General features: G+C 36.1%; 1 long non-coding RNA gene across 1 annotated transcript; it reads left to right on the top strand.

Annotated features, from left to right (window-relative positions):
• The first annotated feature begins 17,330 nt into the window (after window positions 1–17,330).
• On the top strand, window positions 17,331–25,444 carry LOC309497138. The gene is made up of 4 exons (XR_014205411.1): window positions 17,331–17,802; window positions 17,923–22,065; window positions 24,931–25,001; window positions 25,379–25,444. It is a non-coding gene; the product is annotated as an uncharacterized lncRNA (long non-coding RNA).
• Window positions 25,445–26,055: the final 611 nt, after the last annotated feature.

Genomic DNA, 26,055 nt, shown 5'->3' with positions numbered 1-26,055 from the left:
TTAGACATTATTTTATCATTTGTACTTGAAATCTACATTATTTAAATATTTAATTTAAAATTAAGCGAGGTTGAAGGTACAAAGTCTGGCTTAGGGACAGAGGGAAAACAGTAAAAACCATGCATAAAAGGCCTCATATATTATATAAAAAAAATAATGACTGAGCCATGATACATTTTTTATAAGTTCCCCTTGGGGTGAAGTAAGTGTGGCAAAAACAAAAAATAAGAAATGTTTTTTAGATTTTATTATTTCGTCCAGGGACAAGAAAAGTACCATAGTTAAAGAATCACCCATATATATCTATATACACTGCTCAAAAATGGCTAATATGGCCTGGGTAATGTGTTATGAATGAAAGGATGCCACATCGTTTGATGGAAATGAAAATGATCAACCTACAGAGGATTGAATTCAAAGACACCCCGGAAATCTAAGTGAAAAAATGATGCAGCAGGCTTGTCAATTTTGCTGAAATTTCATTGCAGCAACTCAAAATGGTACTCAGTAGTTTGTATGGCCCCCACGTGCTTGTATGCATGCCTGACAACGTCGGGGCATACTCCTAATGAGACGACGGATGGTGTCCTGGGGTATTTCCTCCCAGATCTGGACCAGCGCATCACTGAGCTCCTGGACAGTCTGAGGTGCAACCAGGTGATGTCAGATGGACCGAAACACAATGTCCCAGAGGTGTTCTATTGGATGTAGGTCAGGTGAGCGTGGTGGCCCTTCAATGGTATCATTCCTTCATCCTCCAGGAACTGCCTGCATGCTCTCACCACATGAGGCCGGGCATTGTTGTGCACCAGGAGGAACCCAGGACCCACTGCACCAGCATAGGGTCTGACAATGGATCCAAGGATTTCATCCCGATACCTAATGGCAGTCAGGGTGCCATTGTCTAGCCTGCAGAGGTCTGTGCGTCCCTCCATGGATATGCCTCCCCAGACCATCACTGACCCAACACCAAACCGGTCATGCTGAACGATGTTACAGGCAGCATAACATTCTCCACGGCTTCTCCAGACCCTTTCCTGTCTGTCACGTGCTCAGGGTGAACCTGCTCTCATTTGTGAAAACCACAGGGCACCAGTGGCGGACCTGCCAATTCTGGTGTTCAATGGGAAATGCCAATCGAGCTCCCTGGTGCTGGGCAGTGAGCACAGGGCCCACTAGAGGACGTCGGACCACCCTCATGAAGTCTGTTCTGATTGTTTGGTCAGAGACATTCACACCAGTGGCCTGCTGGAGGTCATTTTGTAGGGCTCTGGCAGTGCTCATCATGTTCCTCCTCGCACAAAGGAGCAGATACCGGTCCTGCTGATGGGTTAAGGACCTTCTACGGCCCTGTCCAGCTCTCCTAGAGTAGCTGTCTGTCTTCCTGGAATCTCCATGCTCTTGAGACTGTGCTGGGAGACACAGCAAACCTTCTGGCAATGGCACGTATTGATGAGCCATCCTGAAGGAGCTGGACTGCCTGCGCAACCTCTTTTGTGCAAAAAAAGAACAAAGCTGAGTGTGGAGCGCGCACTGCATGGCACGGAGGCGCGGTCGCGAACACTTGCATTTTCCTATCAACAGTGGAAACAACTTAAAAATACTCTATCATTTCTGGTCATACAGAAAATAATAATACATTATTCTCAACTACTTTTATTTGTGTAAACTCACAATAACAAAACAAAACGTTGTGCTTGTGTAAAGTAAAAGAAAACAATCAGACGCACTTTCATGATCTCCGTAAACTGGAGCGCGAGAACTGAAACAAATATAGGCTAACGCTTGAAATGTCCACTTTAAAACGAACAAATTCGAATCGAAAGCTTTACCTTCTGATTTTGTAATTCGAAAGGTGCATTTCTCTCTAAAAGCGCATCTGCTTAACAGCGGAGATGGAGATGTGATTTTAGCCAAAACAATCGTTTATTAATAATATTAATGGCTCTTCTCATTCAGCACTGCGGGAAAAACATCAATTCCAGGTTCTAATTTGGCCTTAGAAAACCAGTAAAATCGACATCGAAATCGTTTTCCATATTAATTTGTGACTATTTTAAAGGGGCAAAAAGTCATAAACAAACATCTGAAAATTCTTCGATATTTACTTTTTTGCGCAGCAGCTGGTGTACCCAGTTCAAATTAAAATTTTGGTGTTCAACTTTGCGTTTTAAAAAGACAACAACCGTTCATTTTTCGTTTTTCAATTACGGGTTAAAAAAGGAAAAACGAATGGACACAAAATAGCCTATGGATCGTTTGGACAGAATACGAGACAGAGTTCTTTATTAAATTCATTAAAAAATAATAATAATTAGACTATAAGAATACTGGATTCTAAATCTCAAAGAAATGCCACAATCAAAACCTCGGAACAGAAATGAGGGCGAAACACCCAGAAACTCCATGTGTCGTTCGCATTATAAGGGTCTTTCCCTGCCATTAATGCTTGGATAACACGCCACGTCTCCTTCCATTAATAATAATAATGTCTAATGCGGTGGCTGTGATATTATATAAACCAACGTCAGTTGCCGTGATTTTGGGAATGACTTATCGCGAGAGAAAAAATGACGTTTTAGTCGCATAACATCGGTTAATGGAAACGCCGTCATTTCGCAATAGTTTTTTATCGATATTTAGATAATAGCGCAAAACATTTGCGCAAATCTGTAATGGAAACGCGGCTACTGTTGCCCATTTAGTGCACCTGCTGTTAATGTCATTAACACTTAAGCAGCTGAAACTGATTACTAACCCCCTCTGTTACTTATCTGACCAGATCAATATCCCAGGAGTTTGTCTGACTTGATGCTATTCTCTGATTAAAAAGTGTTCCCTTTATTTTTTTGAGCAGTGTATATATATATATATATATATATATATATATATATATATATATAATAAAAGCAATGCCACCAATTAATTTTATTTTTTTTTTCTGGCATCCTGTTCTCGCGGTAAGTCCTGTCGGGCTTTCAATGCTATAACTCGTCTTTGCACGGTAGGTTCTGGTGTTCTGGTACATAATTTAGATAAAGAATTTTTCTTGGAATCATTGTACTTTTTTGTGCATCATGTTCACACGTCTATCAGGGTTGTTATATATATATATATATATATATATATATATATATATATATATATATATATATATATATTTATTTTATTTTTTTATTTTTATTTTTTTTTATTAAGAATAAAAGCCATACCTAAAACCTATTGACGGGTGCTAATGATACCTGGTCATGTATGATGATACATGCTATGTAGGCTATATAGTGGCCTGCTACGTCCATTAGCATGTTAGCTAATACTTTATAATTTGGAGTTTATCAGATACTTTATTACCTGGGATTTGTGTTAGACTGCCATAATAGACTAATTAAATAATGGATGGTTTACTTTTTATTATTTACATAGAAAATCGACTTGGTCTATGTCCATGCACAGATTTCACAGATATAATTTCTACAAGTGTATGTATATGTACATTTGTTATACAGAATATGAGACTTATGTGCTTATATGGTATTTGCATTAATACACATACTGTAATGATAAGTCAAAAAAATAACTAGTTTGAATGAATTTTTTATTTAAAGTATTTATTTTGCATACATTCTGTCATGCATTCAAATAAATATGATCTAATTATTATCTAATTTTCTGCTCACACCACTACACCTTCTACTATACAGTATACTGTAGTTTCCAAACAGAAAACTCAGGTAGAAAACTCCAATCGTAGCAGTTGCCTGCACTTGCTTTGTATGCACTGTATTTTTTTTATTTATTTTTGATCAAAATGACAAAGCCAAAAAAGACACCATGTCCCCACTGCCAGGCACTCAACAATGCCAGCTCCAAAACATGTAAAACATGTTTTGCTAGTTTAACCCTCAGACAGAGAGTCAAAAACAAGCAAAAGTATATCGAAGAGAGTGCATGGATGTCCAGCACAAAAAAGCACAGAAATGCTGCTCGTGTGGTGGATTCTGCCCGCATTGCTGTAAGTCTTGTTCTGCAAATGTAGTATCAGTATATATTCTGTTCATAGTAGCCTATACTGTCCTGTACTGAAATGAATGAGGTAAATACAAAATTATACAGATAACATATTATTCACTGGGTATAGGTGAAGTATTCTCATATTTATAATTCTTATGTCAATATAATATAAGCATACGTATATATAACTATGAATATATATATATATATATATATATATATATATATATATATATATATATATATATATATATATATATATACAGTGCTATGCATAAGTTTAGACACCCATACTAAAGTTGACTAAAAAGAGGAATAAAAAATCATCTTTTGAAAAACTGAACTTAATGCCTTAATTAAAAAAATTAGGAAAAATCCAACCTTTAAGGACACCAATTTTCTTTGTGAATGAATAATGTATCGTAAATAAATAAATGTTCTTCCTTAAAATACAGGGTGCATAAGTGAGTACACCCCTATGTTAAATTCCAATAGAGGCAGGCAGATTTTTATTTTTTAGTTTAGTTTATTTAGTTTAGGTGATCATCGCATACGCCCCCCGATCAATGCCATAAAAACACAGTTTCTATCAGACTTACTGATAGTTCATCGCGTTTTGAGTATGGCACGCTTCTCCGGTAATAAAGACGTCCTTCAGATGATTCTGGACAGCGAGGAAGAATGCACGATACCGGGTTTACTAATATTTTTATGTTTTAAAAGCTATTACATTAATGAAATATGATATGTTTTGGTAAGTTTCTATTGTAATACATTTCTCAAAATGTAAAAATTGTTATTACATTATGAGCTCAAGATTTTATTATATTTTGAGAAAATCATTACATCATGAACATTTCTCTAATAATGTAATACTTATTTCATTATGTGCAGTTTTTACATTATGTGCAGTTATTACATTATGAGTTGCTACATTTCTCAATTAAACATTTAGACAAGTCCCTGCTTACCATTATGAATATACAGATACTTATTGACTGTCTGTGCATTTGTTTTACAGGTTAAGAAATTGGAGGTACTTGGCTATAAGCCAATTCTCTTCATTTCTAAAGAGAAAAGAAATGGGTTTGTGGCTGAAGTCATCACTTCAATGGGTCCATTTGCAGTTGGACCACTTCAAACCATCTTTGAAAGGATGACTAGTCTTTATGAAATTTGTATTAAAAGTAAGTATTTCGTATGATCTACACATGCAATATTCAAAGAAATATTTTCAAATTTTCTTTCAAAAATTTCTCATAGATTACATGAGGCTTCAAAACCAAACCAGTACTGCTGAAACTGTCTGCCAGCACCCGACTTCCGCCCTTTCTCCTCCATCTTCTTCCTCCAGCCTTCCTCCTTCTTCCTCCTCTTTTGACACCCTTCCTCCTCCTCCATCTTCTTCCTCCAGCCTTCCTCCTTCTTCCTCCTCTTTTGACACCCTTCCTCCTCCTCCATGTTCTTCCTCCAGCGTTCCTCCTTCTTCCTCCTCTTTTGACACCCTTCCTCCTCCTCCATCTTCTTCCTCCAGCCTTCCTCCTTCTTCCTCCCCTTTCTACACCCTTCCTCCTCCATCTTCTTCCTCCAGCCTTCCTCCTCCTCCATCTTCTTCCTCCAGCCTTCCTCCTTCTTCCTCCCCTTTCTACACCCTTCCTCCTCCATCTTCTTCCTCCAGCCTTCCTCCTTCTTCCTCCTCTTTCTACACCCTTCCACCTCCTCCATCTTCTTCCTCCAGCCTTCCTCCTTCTTCCTCCTCTTTTGACACCCTTCCTCCTCCTCCATCTTCTTCCTCCAGCCTTCCTCCTCCTCCATCTTCTTCCTCCAGCCTTCCTCTTTCTTCCTCCCCTTTCTACACCCTTCCTCCTCCATCTTCTTCCTCCAGCCTTCCTCCTTCTTCCTCCTCTTTTGACACCCTTCCTCCTCCTCCATCTTCTTCCTCCAGCCTTCCTCCTTCTTCCTCCTCTTTTGACACCCTTCCTCCTCCTCCATGTTCTTCCTCCAGTGTTCCTCCTTCTTCCTCCTCTTTTGACACCCTTCCTCCTCCTCCATCTTCTTCCTCCAGCCTTCCTCCTTCTTCCTCCCCTTTCTACACCCTTCCTCCTCCATCTTCTTCCTCCAGCCTTCCTCCCCTTTCTACACCCTTCCTCCTCCATCTTCTTCCTCCAGCCTTCCTCCTCCTCCATCTTCTTCCTCCAGCCTTCCTCCTTCTTCCTCCCCTTTCTACACCCTTCCTCCTCCATCTTCTTCCTCCAGCCTTCCTCCTTCTTCCTCCCCTTTCTACACCCTTCCTCCTCCATCTTCTTCCTCCAGCCTTCCTCCTCCTCCATCTTCTTCCTCCAGCCTTCCTCCTTCTTCCTCCCCTTTCTACACCCTACCTCCTCCACCTTCTTCCTCCAGCCTTCCTCCTTCTTCCTCCCCTTTCTACACCCTTCCTCCTCCATCTTCTTCCTCCAGCCTTCCTCCTCCTCCATCTTCTTCCTCCAGCCTTCCTCCTTCTTCCTCCCCTTTCTACACCCTACCTCCTCCTCCATCTTCTTCCTCCAGCCTTCCTCCTTCTTCCTGCCCTTTCTACACCCTTCCTCCTCCTCCATCTTCTTTCAGCCTCCCTCCTTCTTCCTCTTCTTTGTACACCCTTCCTCCTCCTCCTCCTCCTTCATCTTCTCCCTCCAGCCTTCCTCCTTCTTCCTCGTCTTTTGATACCGTTCTTCCTTCTCCATCTTCGTCCTCCAACATTTTTCCTCCCACTTCCTCTTACATCACCCTTCTTCCTCCTCCATCTTCTTTCCCCACTCCTCCTCCTACACCATTTCCCCTCACCCCTACCTCCTCTTGCATCACCCCTACTTTCTATGATTCACATCTTCCATCTACAAACCCTTCTTTCTACTGCCAGAACAGTCATGCTGCCCCATCTAAGCCCAAAGATGCAGGTGATTTTTTTTTTTCACTTCAGGCAAAAACATGCACAACATGCAATAAGTTTTATTTAAGCTTAAGTTCTATTCCCAATTTTCGCGTGTGTGTGTGTGTGTGTGTGTGTGTGTGTGTGTGTGTGTTTTACAGACAATTCCTCCACAATAATTCCAAGGAAAGGAGCCAAACAAAGAAAATGGATGATAAACAAGCAGGTATTGTGTATTTGCATTTTTAATGAAAACTGACTAAGTACAATGTAGAACACAAGTTTCTTATTTCAATATCATTTTTAAAAGGCTGTTTTTAAGTCGCAAAATATTGTTAAATTCCATAACTAATCATAGACAATAATGTCTATGAAGCTGAATATGTGTATGCAACTGATTGTGCATAAACTGCAATAATCCCCTTTAACCCCCTGAGGTCGGCGGTATCGCCGGCGATACCAGCTCGCTTTTTTTTTATCAGTGTAAAAGAAACTCATGAATACTCTGTTGACTTTGATTTTCCATAGGAGTTTCATACATCAATCGATTCTGTTAAATGTGTTTTTATTGTGAGTATACACAAAAATAATACAAAGTGTTGTGCTTTTCGCCAAATAAAGAAAAATAAACACGAAGCGAGTTCTGCCTTCTCTCTCTCCGTGTAGTCCATTCTGAAACGCGTCTGAAAATGAATCATAACTCAGCGAATACTTCTCACACAGGCATGTGAGTTATGTCTTTATGAAGCTTGAAATCTCTTCTTTTGAATGAAGTAATTTATATAAAAAACAAATGTTTTAAACTCATGAGTAGTCCTTATAGGACACCTTGTGTCAAAATGATTAATGACTTTGACCTTTGACCTTTTGACAGGTTGAACTTCCGGTGACCTTTATGATTGATGGGTTGAACTTCCTTTATGAGGTCATGGGATTAACCTTTGGCCTTCCTACCTATCGATCATGTGGTTTGACAGTTGCTTTTGCCCCGGTGACCTAGCTAGTCCTAAATCATAGTTTTGACGGTTAGTTTTTGACCTATTTAACTAGAACAGATGTTTGAACTTTGTCCCAGTTATGTGTGTGCGTGTGTGGTTATATGGCTTGTGCCTGTGCCTGCAGTTATTTCATATATGTGACATTCAGTTATTTCACATTCATATGTAAAACATTCTATCCTTTATATAATCTAAAACAATTAAAGGTTGAAAAAACATTTAGTTATTTCACATTCATATGTAAAACATCCTTTATATAATATAAATGATCATGCTAAAGTTCTTTTTAAAAGTGTATAACATAAATTATATAATCTAAAGCAATTTAACTAAGGTTGAAAAATATTCTGTTCTTTTAAAAGCTTACTAAAACCAATAGTTTTAGTTTTAGATAAAAGTATATAAAATTGTCTTACCTTATTTTAGAGAGAGTTGAAGAAGTAGCTCCTAACACATCATTGTCCATACGAATGGGTCACAAAAATAATTAAGCTAAAGTTGAAAAAATATTCTGTTTTTTTAAAAGTATATAATGAAATACTTATAAAATCTACCGAACCAAGTATTTCAGTTTACTGAATTCATATAGTCATTCCTGAATGACCTCACACTGTCTCAAAACATAAGGAGCGCGCGCGTGTCTGTGTCTGTGTGTCTATGCGCGCGTCCTCTTCCTGCGAGCTCTGACCCCCCTCCACAGTGTAACTGTCAAGTGAATCTCACACTAACAAAAGTTGAAAACATGCCTTTAAAAGTATAATATAAATATCTTATTGATCCAATTGTTTTAGTTTTAGATGAATAAAAAATGACTGAGTTAAAATTAACTCATCAATGTCCATACCATTCATGTCCACAAAAATAATTAAACTAAAGTTGAAAAACATACCTTTAAAAGTGTATAATATAAAATAAAATATCTTGCTAAAGTTGAAAAACATACCGTTCCTTAAAAGTATAATATAAATATCTTATTGATCCAACTATTTTAGTTTTAGATGAATAAAAAATGACTGAGTTAAAATTAACACATCAATGTCCATACCACTGATGCCCACAAAAATAATTAAACTAAAGTTGATAAACATACCTTTAAAACTGTATAAATGTAATGGTTATAAAATAATTTTACTAAGGTTGAAAAAATATTCAGTTCTTTTAAAAGAATATAACATAAAAAGCTTACTAAAACCAATTGTTTTAGTTAAAAGTAAATAAAATCATCTTACCTTATTTTAGAGAGAAAGTTGAAGAAGTGGCTCCTAACACATCATTGTCCATTGATGTCCACAAAAAATGCAATGTATGAATGGATTCAAAATTGTTTTACACAACTGAATTCATATAGTCATTCCTGAATGTCTCTCAAAGCACCGTCTCAAAACATAGGGAGGCGCGCGGTATGTGTGTCAAAAAGTAAAACACACGTGTGTGTGTGTGTGTGTGTGTGTGTGTGTGTGTGCGCGCCCCTTCACATGTGAGCTTTGACCCCTCTCCTTCGCATACCAGAGCACAGTGAAAGTGAGGAAGGGGTTTCCTAATATCACACTCACAAAAGTTGAAAAACATACTGTTCCTTAAAAGTGTATAAATAAAATGGTTATATAAATATACTGAAACCAATTATTTTAGATGAATAAATAAAATTCATCTTACATGTTTAGAGTTACAACTCTTGAACTTACATGTTCAAGAAGCTGTTGAGAGCTATAAATCACAGAGTGGTTCTCTCTCACACCAGTGTCTCTGACTCAGAGGGGTGTATTCAGTGATGGGATGAGACATTTTGAATGGTGTGTTAAACTTATAATCCTAAATGTTTAAATGACATCTTTTAAAAATAAAAGATGTTTTAAATAAATTATTAAAAGTCTTAATAAAAACAAATATTTTACAACGATGGTCTGTGGAAAAATTTGACTTGAACAAAGTATTTTTATTTATTTATCATGGGTATGTCAAATCACTTGAAAATTGAAGCGTCACAAGTCATCTCACGCCTGTGAAATATTCAGTAATTTCTTAAGTTGTATCTGTGAGAAAATGACAACCACATAGGCCTATCTTCAGAGAGAGCAACCATGAAAACATTTAGAAACTGGGAATCTTCCAGAAATAAGGTCCTTCCGATCAGCGCTGAGAAAGAAGTTACTGGACAATAATGATAGCTTCAGAATATCGGATGACAGATGAGTCTCTGTGCATCGTGTCAGAGCGTATGTCATGTTAGTCTGCTAACGCCTTTACAGAGCCAAAAGTTTTGTACACACAAAATTTATTTCAAATCATAATCGTAAAAGTTTAAATCAAATCTTTAAAGTTTTATTAAAATCATATCTTCTTAGAAGATTTATGTATTATTGTTACTAAGCAGCGTCTGTCCAAAAACTTTAGATTGTTGAAAAACTGTGCTTAGATCATAGATCTTTTGTCCATACAACATGTTTGTCACAATGTTTTTTAAGAAATCCTAGGACTTCACATTGCTCTTATTTAGTCAAAGTTGTATCATTTGGAAAATCACCACACAATTTGAGAGACGCAATGTGTGATAAGTAAAGTTGGTCTTGAGCGAATATTTAATCTTACTGGTAGCTATGATCTATTACACGTATAAGATCATTTTTACTTGTATCTCCCGAACTACCCTTAATCAGTGCGGAAACACACAAGGTGAAACCCTTTACTGGGAATATACTATCGGTTATCTACTCAAAATATATGTAGAAGTTTCAAATGTTAGCATTTGTTGATGGTGGTCGCATGAACAGACTTTGGGGAGATCTATAGCAGACCTATATAGCAGTCCCAAAAGAATTTCTCCCATCTAGCGATTCTTCCATCCACTCGCTTTTTGCAACTTTGGTAAATGTGCCAAGAAGCTATGACAACATGTCTTCCAATAGCACATCATCGAGTTTAACTATACATGTTCTACTGTTATGCTGCCTATATAATGATTTACACAACCAAGCAATGAAAAAAAGCTTGTCATTTAGACCGTAACTTTGACTTACCTGTCGAGAAGAAAGCAGGCAACTTCCCTTTCAAAGTCTTTCTCCTTCATTAGCTCTTTCCACCTGGGAAAAGCTATCCCGATATTTATTTACATCCCGATCAATTAAATTTCTGCTTTTGGGCGACGAGGATTCCTTCTCCTGCATAACTTTGATCCTGCATAATAATTTATCGTGCAGTGCGGCCTTTCAAATGTGCCAGGGGCAGTATTTTCAAATTTTCATCCAGGCTGCCCCGGGTTCGACTCCCGGTATGGGAAGACAATTTTTTTACATCGCCAACAAAATTCAAGTTATTCAAGTTCATCAATAATCATTTTTAGTTATGCATAGTCTTAGAGGCCTACACGAACTGCAGAAACAAGCAGTTTCTTGAAGATTCGGTACTGAATCATTTTCACAAATACAATTATTGAATTCAGAAAATTTCACTATGGAATATTTACTTTATCTATCATAATTTCAATTTAGTACGTCATCATTTAAACTTTTCATCTCATAATTATGACGCATAGTCATAATTTTTATTTCAACTTTTTAATTCAGTATTACAATTTTTGTCAATTACGCCTTTTTAATGTAATAATTCAAACCTTTTTAAGTCATCATTTGGTTGTTGACTATAGTAGTGCTGATGATGAAATGTGTCGAGTTAGGCTAGCGCTTTTTGTACCTCTCTGGTCTTTTTCAAGATGGCGGAACGACACGGAAGCTTCCTTGGACATACCCGCCCCATGTAAATAAAGATAAGAAATGATCTGATTTTAAGAAAGATCATTTTACACCCATGAGGACATATTTTATGAATACAGACAATGATTTTAGCTAATAAAATACAATTTTTCAACCCGAGCGAATCCACACATGAGAGGCCTTCAGAAGTCATAACTTCAGCGGCTTAGGCCCATTGGTGTAGGTATTTGTAAAAATCAAATACTCTATTACACTTTTTAAAGTTAGAATAAAAAGACCTGTAGTGTTGTCTGACACAAGGCCATTAACTTGTTTTATAAATGTACTTTGCTTATTTCTACAAATATCAACCTGATAAATGAAAATCAGAAAAAAGAAAAAACAGTGTTTTAAAATACAACTAAACCATGATAATGTTTAGTTTAGATGTTGATGACTCAGGCATAGTGCAACCAGATTTCTCTAACATCTCACTCACAACGCAAAACGTTGTAAATAAACATTTTCAAACTGTAATTTAACCATATTTTATTAATATTATGTTGATTTAAAGTTTTTGTTATTAACTAATACCTTTATCTTTTAACATCCGGCACAAAATGAAAGAGATGAATTATTTGAAAAAAGGAATATTCACAATCTACAGTTAGATTTTCTCCTACTTAGTATCTGTGGGTGTATTTTTACACACTCTTGTAAAGACTATGGACTAACTTTAAAACAATCTTTATACAGGAATGAAACGTGTCCATGTAAGATTCAAAAGACCAAATCACTAAGAAAAGAGCCGTTTATAATAAATACACAAAAGGTTCCAAATGATGATGGTTTTATTACTCCGCTAGATTTAGTCATCTTGTTCAGATAGTAGGCGACACTGTTTCACATGTTGTATGTTGGACCGTATGTGTTTTAGATGAAAACGTTTCTTTGAGAGCCGTCTATAGAAATAAATGACGCTTAAGAATTTAAGCGATAGTCTTTCTGTTTGACTAAATTGATATCAATCACACAAATACGAATCACACAAAAGTACATGCTGTTTTACACTTAAACTATTGCACCGAGAGAGGCATATTCATCAAAGTTCCACACTTTGGTAAAACCTGCAGATAAATTTGCACGAATAGTAAATTCTAATTCTTCATCACCATGAGCCATTTAAAAACATACACAGAAAAAGCCACTATAGTGATCAGTTTTGACTTTTGGGGGTTTTGTCATTGACATTTTTTGCTTCTTTTTGTTTTTGTACAGTTTGCAAAAAGTATATAGTCTCAGAGCGTGGTCAAACATGTTCATATAGGAATGTATCCTATACTTTATAGGTCCTTCTAGTATGAGAGTGTTTAGTATGAGAGTGAATCTTTCTGCTATGTCTACGAAACATCGACGTGAAAGATGAGTATTGCTGTTTTTTCTGTTACCTATTACAGTTTAAACTCGTCTAACTATTACACTTATTTTGTTATTATACACAGTTAAGCTAATGAATTACGGTTGATAAGTGTTATATTCATGTGAAAGGGGGGATGATTCATTTTTTATTCCGTCCACACCAGAGTTTTAGGCATCCGTCTTTTAGGCCCGATCCAGAAAACAGACGTTGTGTCTTAATAATTGCTCTTCTTTTTATGATCTTCTTTTTATTCTGCATAATGCTGAAATATTTTAACCTATCGTCAATTTCAAGCGTTAGATAAATCGTCTAACTATTATATCTTGTTTATACCTGGATTCTTGTTTAACAGCGCTATTGTTCTCGGCCTCATCAAAGTTCACATAGTTTTCACCGACTCTGAAACAAGACCAAATATTAGTTGCTCTTATTTAATTTTGGTTACATTGTTTTTATGCATCATGTTAAATGTAAATTTTATGATAGGAAAGTACGGACAGCGCCTTTGACCAATCCTCTACATATGGGGCACTTGCTCAGAGAAGTCGCACATTCTTTGCACAAAACTAGGTGACCACAGGGCATGAAGACAATGTTCACTTCCTTATCCATGCAAACTTTGCAGATGCGCTCCTCTTGAAGTCTTCTTAACTGTTCCTCCATAGGCAAGTCTGAAAGATCTTGACTCGGTGATGCAGCTTCATTTGTCTGGGCCGTCAGGCCACACTCAAATTCCATCTCTAAAGCAGACGTCACCACAGGATTGCTCTCTTGTTCTCTCACAAATTCTCTCGAGTCGCTGTCTCCATTAGTCAATAGCCGCTCAAATAGTCTTGGAAATCTTGCTTGAATCTGACGGACAAACTCTTGGCCCTTTTCTTGCAGCAGGTATTCACATCTTGGAAACCACTTGGCATGTTCTACCCATGGATCATCACCAGACTCCCAACATCTGAGTCCACCATCGCAACAAAAGCACTTCACGTCATCATTACGACCAACATAGTAAAAACCAGCCTTAGCCAATTGGTCTGGTCGAACAGTTATTCTTGAGGGCCAGTAGACAAATGTGAGCAACCGGTCTTCACACTGTTGCATTGCCGATCCATTGGAAAGGATAGATAAAGGTACATTATCTGCACGGTCATCTCGAACGAAGCGGCAGTGGGGGTAATGCCTCTGGTGTTCTGATACTGCCAGATCTCCCGGTTCCCAGTTGCTAAGCTGGCCTCCACAACTGAAGCAAGCCACTCTGTCGCCCTGGCCAAGGTAGTAGAAACCACTTTTGGCAAGCTCGGCCGGAGCTACTGGTGCAAGAGTCCAATTCTGAAAGGTGTCAAGGCGTTCCTGTTCCCGACGCATGTCAGGATTCTGACAAGCCGGAGGGCGCTGGTGAGACATATCCATGTTTAAGTAAACTCCTCCGTTTGGCCTGATACGGATGCCGTGGTGGTCGATGTAACGGGTGTCGCAGGGGTGGAAAGAGGATGGCTTCGTTGCGAAGCGGGGAAAGGGCACTTTTGATGAAGACATAAAAATGGGACCACAGGGCGTGTCCACTCAAGCCCTTCTCTCTGCCGGACATCCCATGACTAGTGTCTAGTCGTCCATGACAGAACACATCATCTTATTAAAAAATGTAATGAGAACAAAGAACAACACCACAAAATGTCCTTTCTTCTGTACACGGCGGGCAATACAGTTGTATCATTTGATATGATACAACTGTATTGCCGCCTCGGAAATACGGTAATTAAAATGCAGAAAACAAATATGTAAATATTGAAATATTCTAAATATTACTCTAAATATTATTATTATAATACTATTTTTATGAGCTCAGACATGACCGCATGTGTTTTTGTAATTTTTTTATTTCAACATTATACTTTCATACATTGAAGAAGAAATTTGAGTGAAAGACATTTACAGATGGTCTAACCAGAATAGAAAATCTCTGCAGGCTATCATGTTTTGCTCCAGGGTATAGTTGACCAGACTTTCAACTAATTCACCAACGTCAGTTTTTGCATTTTTTGACACCAGTGACACACAGAGATCCGTTACAAATGTCCATATAGCGAGAATTTCTGTGATTTCGAATTCGTCGCAACATCCACCCAACACATCCAGAACTTTTCTGAGGATTACGCCGATCGGCTCTTTGCCGTTAAAAAACATGGGTGTTACATCAGGCCATGGCTTTGTCAAGCCTCTTACGACGTCCATTTCATTTTTGAGATTTGTCACACGTTTGGTATCCTGCGCACAATCTTTTTTCATATCACACGCAGCGTCGATGATCCTGTGCATCAAGCCAACCATTTGGCCTCTAAAATGATCTTTAAACATAGAGTCCAGCGCAGCTCTTAAACGACACTCTTTGCCCGTGGCGCACTCACACACCGGAGGATAATTGTACCCCGTATCGCCAGAACTGGACGGGGAGTCGTTCTCCATCAGGTTTTGCGTCGCCATTTTTTCAGCTTTTCAACGAGTCTCCTGAATCTCCTGGAATGTTCCTGGAATCTCCCTTGCGGTGCAATCGTGCGTTAATGCTCGGAAGTTTGTGGGTCAGAAGTTTGCGTCAGGCTCAGACAAACAGGACTTTCAACTTTTGTTGCAGTGGCGCAGCAGTCCGAGGCTAGTTGAGCTAGAGTAGAGCGTGCAATGTTCTGAAATATTTATCAGGCTGGGGTCCACCCACCCCGCTGGAGGGGCTGAATAGGGGTTGTCATCAGGAAAGCCATAAATAACTAGGTCCTGCATAAACAACAAGTCCTGGGTCCAAGTCCTATCCAAGTCCTCCAGAGAGAAGAATAGAATAGAAGAATAGAATAGAATCGGGCATTTATATAGCGCTTTCATATGTACTACTGTACACCCAAAGCGCTTTACAATCATATCAGGGGATCTCTCCTCAACACCACCAGTGTGCAACATCCACTTGGATGATGCGACGGCAGCCACAGTACAACGGCGCCAGTGCGCTCACCACACACCGGATATAGGTGGAGAGAGGAGAGAGAGTGATAGAGCCAATTCAATGTAAGGGGATTATTAGGAGAGAAGTTTATTATTTTCACTCAATCCAGTTACAAAATCTGATTAAACATTACATGGGTGAATTGTTCAACATAAGTTCTGTAACACACATTTAGAAAGTAGGATGTATTTCATTTTAGTTTTTCTTCAAACAATGAGACAAAAGTAGCTTTGTATGCACAGATTTTGAGAAAGAGACATCCTTGTCTTTATTTTTAAAAACATAGAACCAGAGAACAGAGAACCTTGTGCGGCATATCCGCATAAAGGGTTAACATATACATTTTAGCATTATTTAAAAACTAGGATGATATAATAATATAATGTAAATGTCTCACGTGAAGATTTTATCAAATCAAGCCAATTCATGCGAATACTGTCGTATATGACCAAAGAGATATATAACAAATATGATATCCGGGGGGAAAGTGTAAAGAAAACGCCATACAAAACATTACATTCACACTCGGCAATTCGATAAGTGTTAAAAGTGTAAGGAAAATAGACAGGCTACAATAGATTGAGAATGGTGATGTTAAAAATAGTTAAACAGGGTGTTTCAGAAGAAATGCAAAGATGTGCTTTTTACGAACGCCCGCTCTACACGTGACGTCACATCTCCGCGTTGCTGTTTTGGCACGCTTTATGGAAGTTTGAATCGTTCAGTCATACACACAAGTGCAGCGATGGAGCGCGTGAACACGAGCAGTGTGAGAGGATTCCTGAGATCTTGCGACGATCTGACTGAGAAAATTCGCTGTTTAATACAGAAGAAACTCATCAAGAAGTACTTGAGCAGGTAATATTATGCGCTTACGATGCAATGTGTGGGAGTGACGCAGTATCCAGAGGTTGAATTGTAAAAAAACTAAAAAACTATTTTATGCGTGGATTAAAGAATAGAATAAAAACAAATAGGCATTTATTGAAGACATATTTTTTATATCATTGTAGAATGTATTTCTCTCTCACTAGCCTATGGACAAACAATCCCATGCATGCCAAACTATCATTTGGCATAACTAATCATTATCAACATATTTTTTGATAAAAGAGTTCCAAATTATAATTTTAAGCGCTCCAAAGTTCACTTTGTCCACAAAAAGGAACTTAGCCTTAATTTACTGAAGGCTATGGATGTTAGGTAAATATGTTTATTAAATTGTACACATTCATTCATGTACACGTTATGTGTTTCTTTTCCTCTCACATTAAATCACAATTTAGAAAAAAAGAAATTAGAAAAAAGTTGATTTGTTTGATTATTTTTGTCATTGTTTAACATTTCTCAAAACATTTCTGTCAAATATGAAATGTTTAGTTTAGCTACTTGCACCTTATCTCACACTTTGACCGTTATCAGCTATTATCAGATAGTATTGTCCTAACATAGACTATTATTGTTATTGGCCTAACATAGACTATTGTTTTAACTCTGGTTTAACTTGCTGTGCGTCTGTTCACCGTCCATCATGTGCTCTAACACTGCAGCATCAGCCGCTTCATTGACTTTGAACTGGTGTATGAATGTGTTTATTTTATGTTAACTTTATTTTTGCTATTGTACATACATTTTATTCTTCTAACTGTTTGTCTTTGGTTAACACAGTTGGAGAAGAACAACAGGGAGGTTGGAAGACACAGTAGAGGAACTACAGAATAAATATGGAGAGAAAACAGCATTAAAAAGGATCAAGTCCATAGTGAAAAAAATCAGAAAAAAGAATATCAAACGTAGGAAAAGATTTATAATTTACTTTGTTAGTAGTCAATATGGTTCTCAATCTTCAATAAGCTTTACTATAATGTTTACATGGTTTTGGTTGTGTATTTAATTGTTAATTTTTGTAACAGATGGTGACATTCAAACGCTGAGCGTTCAAACACATTCTGGAAACATGACAAATCAACAGCCTAACAACCTTCCACAACGACAGCATAATAATACTACATCATTCGGACGGCCATTAATTCAGAACCCTAATCAGCTTAACTTCACAATTGCCCAGAAGAATGGTGGGACAATAGTTACTACAATTATGGTAGAAAACACAATATATGGTGATGTTAACATCGGTGCGGTGAGTGTCTGATAATTTAAGAAACAGTTGCTTAGTTAAGAAATGATGTGTATGTGTTTTTTCACAAATTTTGTTTTGTTTTTTAAAGTTAGTCCATAGTCTTTACAAGAGTGTGTAAAAATACACCCACAGATACTAAGTAGGAGAAAATCTAACTGTATAGTGTAGATTGTGAATATTCCTTTTTTCAAATAATTCATCTCTTTCATTTTGTGCCGGATGTTAAAAGATAAAGGTATTAGTTAATAACAAAAACTTTAAATCAACATAATATTAATAAAATATGGTTAAATTACAGTTTGAAAATGTTTATTTACAACGTTTTGCGTTGTGAGTGAGATGTTAGAGAAATCTGGTTGCACTATGCCTGAGTCATCAACATCTAAACTAAACATTATCATGGTTTAGTTGTATTTTAAAACACTGTTTTTTCTTTTTTCTGATTTTCATTTATCAGGTTGATATTTGTAGAAATAAGCAAAGTACATTTATAAAACAAGTTAATGGCCTTGTGTCAGACAACACTACAGGTCTTTTTATTCTAACTTTAAAAAGTGTAATAGAGTATTTGATTTTTACAAATACCTACACCAATGGGCCTAAGCCGCTGAAGTTATGACTTCTGAAGGCCTCTCATGTGTAGATTCGCTCGGGTTGAAAAATTGTATTTTATTAGCTAAAATCATTGTCTGTATTCATAAAATATGTCCTCATGGGTGTAAAATGATCTTTCTTAAAATCAGATCATTTCTTATCTTTATTTACATGGGGCGGGTATGTCCAAGGAAGCTTCCGTGTCGTTCCGCCATCTTGAAAAAGACCAGAGAGGTACAAAAAGCGCTAGCCTAACTCGACACATTTCATCATCAGCACTACTATAGTCAACAACCAAATGATGACTTAAAAAGGTTTGAATTATTACATTAAAAAGGCGTAATTGACAAAAATTGTAATTCTGAATGAAAAAGTTGAAATAAAAATTATGACTATGCGTCATAATTATGAGATGAAAAGTTTAAATGATGACGTACTAAATTGAAATTATGATAGATAAAGTAAATATTCCATAGTGAAATTTTCTGAATTCAATAATTGTATTTGTGAAAATGATTCAGTACCGAATCTTCAAGAAACTGCTTGTTTCTGCAGTTCGTGTAGGCCTCTAAGACTATGCATAACTAAAAATGATTATTGATGAACTTGAATAACTTGAATTTTGTTGGCGATGTAAAAAAATTGTCTTCCCATACCGGGAGTCGAACCCGGGGCAGCCTGGATGAAAATTTGAAAATACTGCCCCAGGCACATTTGAAAGGCTGCACTGGTCGTCGCCAAAAAGCAAAAAATTTATTTATCGGTATGTAAATAAATATCGGGATAGCTTTTCCCAGGTGGAAACACTTTGAAAGGGAAGTTGCCTGCGTTCTTCTCGACGGGTAAGTCAAAGGCACGGCCTAAATGAAAAAGCGAGTAGATGGGAGAAAAAGCGAGTAGATGGGAGAACCGCTAGATGGGAGAAATTCTTTTGGGACTGCTATATAGGTCTGCTATAGATCTCCCCAAAGTCTGTTCATGCGGCCACCATCAACAAATGCTAACATTTGAAACTTCTACATATATTTTGAGTAGATAACCGATAGTATATTCTCAGTAAAGGGTTTCACCTTGTGTGTTTCCGCACTGATTAAGGGTAGTTCGGGAGATACAAGTAAAAATGATCTTATACGTGTAATAGATCATAGCTACCAGTAAGATTAAATATTCGCTCAAGACCAACTTTACTTATCACACATTGCGTCTCTCAAATTGTGTGGTGATTTTCCAAATGATACAACTTTGTCTAAATAAGAGCAACGTGAAGTCCTAGGATTTCTTAAAAAACATTGTGACAAACCTTGACAACATGTTTCATGTTGTATGTTGTATGTAACAATCTAAAGTTTTTGGACAGAGGCTGCTTAGTAACAATAATACATAAATCTTCTAAGAAGATATGATTTTAAAGATTTGATTTAAACTTTTACGATTATGATTTGAAATAAATTTTGTGTGTACAAAACTTTTGGCTCTGTAAAGGCGTTAGCAGACTAACATGACATGCGCTCTGACACGATGCACAGAGACTCATCTGTCATCCGATATTCTGAAGCTATCATTATTGTCCAGTAACTTCTTTCTCAGCGCTGATCGGAAGGACCTTATTTCTGGAAGATTCCCAGTTTCTAAATGTTTTCATGGTTGCTCTCTCTGAAGATAGGCCTATGTGGTTGTCATTTTCTCACAGATACAACTTAAGAAATTACTGAATATTTCACAGGCGTGAGATGACTTGTGACGCTTCAATTTTCAAGTGATTTGACATACCCATGATAAATAAATAAAAATACTTTGTTCAAGTCAAATTTTTCCACAGACCATCGTTGTAAAATATTTGTTTTTATTAAGACTTTTAATAATTTATTTAAAACATCTTTTATTTTTAAAAGATGTCATTTAAACATTTAGGATTATAAGTTTAACACACCATTCAAAATGTCTCATCCCATCACTGAATACACCCCTCTGAGTCAGAGACGCTGGTGTGAGAGAGAACCACTCTGTGATTTATAGCTCTCAACAGCTTCTTGAACATGTAAGTTCAAGAGTTGTAACTCTAAACATGTAAGATGAATTTTATTTATTCATCTAAAATAATTGGTTTCAGTATATTTATATAACCATTTTATTTATACACTTTTAAGGAACAGTATGTTTTTCAACTTTTGTGAGTGTGATATTAGGAAACCCCTTCCTCACTTTCACTGTGCTCTGGTATGCGAAGGAGAGGGGTCAAAGCTCACATGTGAAGGGGCGTGAACACACACACACACACACACACACACACACACACACACACAGACACGTGTGTTTTACTTTTTGACACACATACCGCGCGCCTCCCTATGTTTTGAGACGGTGCTTTGAGAGACATTCAGGAATGACTATATGAATTCAGTTGTGTAAAACAATTTTGAATCCATTCATAAATTGCATTTTTTGTGGACATCAATGGACAATGATGTGTTAGGAGCCACTTCTTCAACTTTCTCTCTAAAATAAGGTAAGATGATTTTATTTACTTTTAACTAAAACAATTGGTTTTAGTAAGCTTTTTATGTTATATTCTTTTAAAAGAACTGAATATTTTTTCAACCGTAGTAAAATTATTTTATAACCATTACATTTATACAGTTTTAAAGGTATGTTTATCAACTTTAGTTTAATTATTTTTGTGGGCATCAGTGGTATGGACATTGATGTGTTAATTTTAACTCAGTCATTTTTTATTCATCTAAAACTAAAATAGTTGGATCAATAAGATATTTATATTATACTTTTAAGGAACGGTATGTTTTTCAACTTTAGCAAGATATTTTATTTTATATTATACACTTTTAAAGGTATGTTTTTCAACTTTAGTTTAATTATTTTTGTGGACATGAATGGTATGGACATTGATGAGTTAATTTTAACTCAGTCATTTTTTATTCATCTAAAACTAAAACAATTGGATCAATAAGATATTTATATTATACTTTTAAAGGCATGTTTTCAACTTTTGTTAGTGTGAGATTCACTTGACAGTTACACTGTAAGGAGGGGGGTCAGAGCTCGCAGGAAGAGGACGTGCGCATAGACACACAGACACACAGACACGCGCGCGCTCCTTATCTTTTGAGACAGTGTGAGGTCATTCAGGAATGACTATATGAATTCAGTAAACTGAAATGCTTGGTTCGGTAGATTTTATAAGTATTTCATTATATACTTTTAAAAAACAGAATATTTTTTCAACTTTAGCTTAATTATTTTTGTGACCCATTCGTATGGACAATGATGTGTTAGGAGCTACTTCTTCAACTCTCTCTAAAATAAGGTAAGACAATTTTATATACTTTTATCTAAACCAATTGGTTTTAGTAAGCTTTTAAAAGAACAGAATATTTTTCAACCTTAGTTAAATTGCTTTAGATTATATAATTTATGTTATACACTTTTAAAAAGAACTTTAGCATGATCATTTATATTATATAAAGGATGTTTTACATATGAATGTGAAATAACTAAATGTTTTTTCAACCTTTAATTGTTTTAGATTATATAAAGGATAGAATGTTTTACATATGAATGTGAAATAACTAAATGTTTTTTCAACCTTTAATTGTTTTAGGTTATATAAATTATAGAATGTTTTATATATAAAATGTGAAATAACTGAATGTCACATATATGAAATAACTGCAGGCACAGGCACAAGCCATATAACCACACACGCACACACATAACTGGGACAAAGTTCAAACATCTGTTCTAGTTAAATAGGTCAAAACTAACCGTCAAAACTATGATTTAGGACTAGCTAGGTCACCGGGGCAAAAGCAACTGTCAAACCACATGATCGATAGGCCAAAGGTTAATTCCATGACCTCATAAAGGAAGTTCAACCCATCAATCATAAGGTCACCGGAAGTTCAACCTGTCAAAAGGTCAAAGGTCAAAGTCATTAATCATTTTGACACAAGGTGTCCTATAAGTACTACTCTCATGTAATCCGTTTGAAAGCAAGGAGAGGTACCGTTTTTCCTTCTGCCTCATTATCTTTATAATCAGCTGCGTCCGCCCCGCCCCCGGCGCGATTCACATGTAAATAGTTTAGGTGATCTAGTATGCATCGCATACGCCCCCCGATCAATGCCATAAAAACACAGTTTCTATCAGACTTACTGATAGTTCATCGCGTTTTGAGTATGGCACGCTTCTCCGGTAATAAAGACGTCCTTCAGATGATTCTGGACAGCGAGGAAGAATGCACGATACCGGGTTGTTTCCTCAGAGGAAGATTGTAACAGACGACGAACGGCAGCATTTTGAAGAGCGAGTTCCGCCGAGGACACAATTTCGGAGTAAGTTTTACTTAAAGGTCTTTTGTCTTTTATTTTTCGTGTTCGCATTTATGAGGAAAAAAACAATATTACGTGACAGTTATCCATTATGGACGCGAGCGCTCTAAGCACTAAAAGACTTTCAAACTTTCACAGAGACCTCAAAACAGAAAGTACAAATCCTTTCTTTAAAACGAATTTCATTTTGTATCAATTGTATCTTAATTTTAATAATTTTTTCATTAACAAATTTCCTGGATTTTAAATATATATATGCTAGCAATCACAACATAAGGTCTGAACTGGAGATCATCATGAACCCGTAGCCTACTCGCCTCACATGTCTAAAAAAAATTGAAATATATTTACAGAAAGCTGGTTCTAAACAAAACCATCCAAAACAAAAAAACTATGTAGCCTTATAAATGTGCATTTCTCTGGTGCGTTCACTAGCCTACTGCGAAGATCGCGAGTCAAAAGCCTATCATCAACTTCCTTTTTACCAGAAGTTAAATTTAAATCGCGTGTATGAATGATGTTTTAGCAAACTGTATTGCTAGACTGAGATGAGTAAAAATTTGACTGAAATATGAATACATAGATAAAATATAGGCCTATAATCTTTTTTTTTTTACAAAGAAAGAGTACACTTGAAATATTGTTAAAATTGTAATTATTGTTGTAATTGTAACCTTTTTAATAAAATAGCAAAACATATTTACAAGATGTAAGCAAAATCTTAAATGGTCAATATAAGTCTTCTTCTAAATATATCTTTTGTCTTGCATTGTGGCTCAGTCAGTGTCACACCTGAATGAATGGCTAATTATGCAGAGTCATTATGCAGAGTGGGTGGGACATTGTAATCTCAGGTGAAAACCACTCCTCATTCACGCCCCCCTCGCATATTGGCTTTCCAAGCAAAACCTGTTTTACATCAATTTAAATCAATGTATGGTTTTATGTGAACGATAAAGCAAGACTATTTTCACATAATTTTGAAGAAAAAACTATAGGCGAGGACATCCATTAGTCAAAAGTCTTATTGACACATATTTACTATGTGTTTTGTGGCCTTATTTCTGCAACTTTCATTTTAATTTTTTCCAATAACCACGCATAAACATTATTCTCTTAAAAATTCAAACATATACATGCATGTTGATCAGATATTTTGGTAGCCCTGTTTGTGCTATATAGAGTGAATTTACACCTTTGCCATTAACATGTTTATAAATAACTGAAAAAAGCACAAATGTCAGAGCATGTCAGAACACCTCCAGGGCCCAGAAAACAGCTCAGACTCCAGAGGGTTAATGTTCAAACTTACTTCTTGATTGTTATACAGTGGTCAAATGCGTACAGGCGTCATACTATTCCTGTGTGCATGGTTGCTGTTTTAATTAAATGCTTTTAAATAACACCAAATGAGTTATAAACACTTTTTTAAGTGTTCTATTAATGGAACTGTGGACGGGAGCAGGACGAGGTCGAGGGACGTGAGACGTACCTCTCACATCCCTCGACCTCGTCCTGCTTGCCACAGGAACTTATATTTAAGCCCTTGATTAAATTCTTGATCGAGACAAACGTGCTATGGAGGCTTGATGATAACATTAAATAATCTGCCATATTTAGCTTCCATAATGAGCACTATTACCAAACCACACAACCAATTCAAAGCAAATTGTACTTCAGATGGTCTAATTTCAGTTCATTTTTAGGGTTTCAGGTGGCCAGCCCATTGCAAGGATTTATGCATTCTATTTATTAAGAATTGCTTACCGAACTGTTAATATGTCATGAGTGTAAACATTTCCTGATTATATATTATATCCTTTTATATTTTTCTGTTGTAGAATGCCAAGTACATCCCAGATTAAAAACATTTCCATATGACAAGATCATAAGGAATAGGATGTCAAAGGAAGTAAGATTGAACTCATTTTGTAAATGTTTGTCAGAAATGTATTACTTAGTAAAAGATTGAAACATAAGAATTTTTTTTAAATAATGTACATTTATTTGAAATGAGAATGAATCTGTGGCCTAGTAAGGGCATGGTACAGGCACGTTTATTTGTATTTTTTTTTTTTTAGCATGATATTTAATTTAATAAACTTTTACTTATTCATTTTGATTGCCTAATACATCTTTCTTGCTTACATTTATGTATTTAAATGTCTTAACTGAATGCAAAAATATTTTTGCCCTTCAAAAAGTCAATCTTTTTTCAATAGTTACATGTCATAGCCTGTTCTGTAAATTTTGATATGCTCTTTAATTTTTATTTTTACTGATTTGCAGTGGGATGAAATGGATGGACACCTGGGAGCCCTACAATCTTTTCTTCCAAGACTAAAATTCAGTTTAAAGTTTATGTACCTAAGTTACTGTTTTAGTTTGCTATTCTTGTTTTCTTATCTACATTTATTGCATGTAACTGTTTCTTTGTTGTTTTCTAATAAATCTAATAATCAATTGATTACTTTTCACTTTTTTACAAATCACTTTTATGGTAATTAATGTTGAATAAATGATCAAACATTGGTACTGTGGTACACAGAGAATACTGTGATTGGTACCCCTAATTATTTCCTATATATATATATATATATATATATATATATATATATATATATATATATTGGAAATAATTAACTAAAACAGTATATTTAACAATAAATAAATGAGTAACAATTAATGTTAACAGGCAAAAATACATTAAAACATTAGCATATAGCTACCCTTCAAATATTGTAATCAATTAAGTAAACATTTCTTTAAAATAGTCAAGAGAAAAATAGTAATAAAATGTACAAATTGGCATGTCTAGAAGACAATATACTGCAGAGACTTCATGCACAGATCTATTTTGATATAACAGATTTTTTGTTGTTGTTTTTTGCCCTGCTCTTCACTGTCAATTCTCTTTAAAAAATAATAATAAGGCAGTGTGTACGTACAACAGTAACAATACACCT

Source organism: Leuciscus leuciscus, assembly GCF_965113295.1.
Source record: "Leuciscus leuciscus genome assembly, chromosome: 4".
Lineage (NCBI taxonomy): Eukaryota > Metazoa > Chordata > Actinopteri > Cypriniformes > Leuciscidae > Leuciscus > Leuciscus leuciscus.
Note: the sequence above shows the minus strand (reverse complement) of the source record. Positions and strands in the feature narration are given on the sequence as shown.